The 3030-nt window shown below is 38.1% G+C and overlaps 1 pseudogene; it reads right to left on the reverse strand.

Annotated features, from left to right (window-relative positions):
- Positions 1 to 804: 804 nt before the first annotated feature.
- Positions 805 to 2714, reverse strand: LOC145219537 (uncharacterized; annotated as a pseudogene).
- Between the last annotated feature and the right edge of the window lie 316 nt (positions 2715 to 3030).

Here is a 3030-nt window from a genome sequence, read left to right on the forward strand (position 1 = left end):
ACAGAAAAAATATCTACTTAAAAAGACTTAATGGTAAACATTGATAACCGATTAAACGTTACTACTGCCAAATTACATTTTGGAATAAGTACGATCTTCAAAAACGCAAGAAATTGACACTTAAATGCAATGAATCACACACATATGCAATTATGAGGTATTTAGGCTACTATATTGTAAAAATCAAAAGAAAACATTAATTCTCAGCGAAACATTAATCATACGAAACTGAATATTGCCATAACGACCAACGCTTGTCCTATTTTGAGGCGGATTTTTAGCTATTGTGTTGAAACGGGAAAAATGCCACTGCCATATTCTTTTTCTGTAGAGCATGCCGTTTTCAAAAACCCTAAATCGTTATTCTAACTTCGCGGCCACTGCTCGCAATATTCACTTGAAGTTCATAACTCGCGCATTCTGCCGCCGTCCCGCTCGCCAGCAAACAATGACGCGCGACCGATCAAAATGGCCAAAAAGGGCTCACTTTCGACCTCAATATCTCGCGAACCAAACAAAGCTGAACAGATAAATTTGCACACAATACTCTTTGGTTGCGCAGTACATGTCCGTTGGTTTCCCTCGCGTAACGAGTACACCTCCGGTTTTCCGAATTACGACTCGCTCAACTCGTGAAGGCCGGACCATATCAGAGTCATTACTATGTTTTTTGTTTCTCTTTTTTCTTAACAAGAATTTCTGATAATATTTAATATGGCTGATAATATTTAATATGAAATATTAACTATTAAATAATCAATTTTATTTAAACGTTTTGTACACTGCATTTGTCACAGTACCAGACTACATTTTTGTCACAAACATTATTTTTACCTTTACACAGCCAGAGTTGTACCATTCCTTACATCTGCCGCATTCAGTATAAAGCTGCTTGTTGTCAGCTAACCTACACTTGCAGTAAACTGGAATCTCAAAGGAGTCCCTGATGCGCTTTGTAATTGCCCGACCAGAAATTATATCGTTCGGACAAACCTTTCTGTTTTCCAGCCACTTTCCAATCATCTCGCGCAAACTCGCCTCCGTGAACACCGCGTCTTCAGGTCGCATACCGATGCAAAGCGCAGCAGCAAATGCTATCGCGAACGGACCGCAGTTTCCTGATCCTGCTCTCTGTCGAGACACATTAGGGAAAACACAATTAATATTTTTGTTTTTACAGGTAATAGGTTTTGAAATGGGGAGTTGTTCTTCTATCTTGTATTTTGTGTTATCAATGTCGTAAATCAAAACAGTGGAGTCATTGTCTGAAAAAACATTTGACGCAGTAACCCAGTGATTGCCCTGGACATTTATAATTTGAACAAATTTTTGCTGAGGTGTGTAAATAGGGGACGTGTCCGTACAACCTAAAACGCGAATTAACTTTGCAAGCCTCCAATATGAGGAAACTGCTCAGAAAGAATGTTCATTGCTGAGTGTATATGATTATCACCAAGCCATTTTTTTTCCTTTTTGCATCCACCAAGTCATCTGACGTTAAAGAAAACTTTGTTTCCCACTTTGTTGCACAACAGCGCCGAGCTAAACCTGATTGTTCGTGCTCGCATAAACCTTTTGTTAATTGACGCTCATTTCTCTTCTTTGCATCGTCCTTTCGCTGAACTGTTGAGCCTAAGCAGTCCCGCAGAGACACTGCGGCAGATTGCATATACTTTCCCATGGTTTTTTATGGAGCTGTGGGCCTACTTCGTTTTTGCCACATTTCTTCAGCTTCCTTTGATGCTGTTTGTTTTCGCTTTCTCTTTTCACCTATCCTTATACCATCTTTGTACTCGCGAACCAACCCAAGATGACTGTGTGCATAAACTTGTGCAAACTCATGTAAGCCTTTAAATATTCTTTCTTGACACCTAGTCCTTTTTAATTCCTGTTGACTTTTTTCCATAATGCCTTGCGTTCGATTGTCTTTGGTAAAATTCTGCTCAGTTTTTTTTCTGCACTTCATTGTAAAAGTCAGAATAACCTTTATAAACTTGAGTTTCACCGTGTCGACCAACATTCCCAAGCATCAAACTTGACCACAAGTCGAGTTTGGGAAGTGTGTACTTGACAAACTTTTCATTAATTCAGGACAATAAAATTCGTTATCCTGCCCACTGTTTAAAACACACAATTTTGCCTTTTCTATAACCTCACCAAAATAATCTGTAAACGGATTGCCCTCCACTTGATCTGCCTCAAATTCAATGGTTTCTCTTTCTTCTGTTTAATTTTTACCGCTCTTTTAAATAGTTTCACGTGCATTTTTTTTGTTTTAAATAATGCCAACTCTGTTCTGCTTGCTTTGTGTCTCTTGCTGCAAAAAGAATTGTCATATGATGCAAAATGTCTGTTACACTTTCCAATGCACAAGTAAGTAAACCCATGATATACATGACTTCCTGTCTTCGCTTCTTAACTAAACCCGCCAGCTTTTTCATATTTTTCATAGTATGACTGGTACATAAATGCAAAAACGGTTTGTTGATCATCGTTTTTGTTGCTTTTCCTGATACTACTGCAAAACAACGTTCTGAATATGTCCCCAGACTTCCCTAAAAAAAACGATAAAACTGAATGAATTAAAGCAATGCTTCCGTCGCAAATAAAGGGCGCGTTTGGGATTTACCACAAACAAGACTTTCGTCACTTTTGAACGACATGATAAAGTTTTTGATTGACGCAGCATTATGCGAATTCGAAACGTCGTAACGGCAGGAAACGAATTTTTATAATGGTAACGAATTTTTATAACGGTGAAATACGAAGTTTGTGGGCCGTGCAAATTTGTTTCGAAAACGAAATTTGTTATTGATTATCGTCCACGTGGATGTGCTAAAGAGGCATAAATGTGAAAACTGTTGTATGTCAATTAATGACGTCATGCAATTTAGCTTTGGTCAAACTGACATGAAATACGACGAAACAAATATAATGACGTCACGAAATCATGACGAAATGCGATAATATTTGTCATTTCGATTACAGTAGGTGATTTTAACAAAATGGGGTGAGACTTCGGTTCAAAAC

This window comes from Phallusia mammillata, chromosome 3 (genome assembly GCF_965637545.1).
Source record: "Phallusia mammillata chromosome 3, kaPhaMamm4.hap1.1, whole genome shotgun sequence".
In the NCBI taxonomy this organism is placed as follows: Eukaryota; Metazoa; Chordata; class Ascidiacea; order Phlebobranchia; family Ascidiidae; genus Phallusia; species Phallusia mammillata.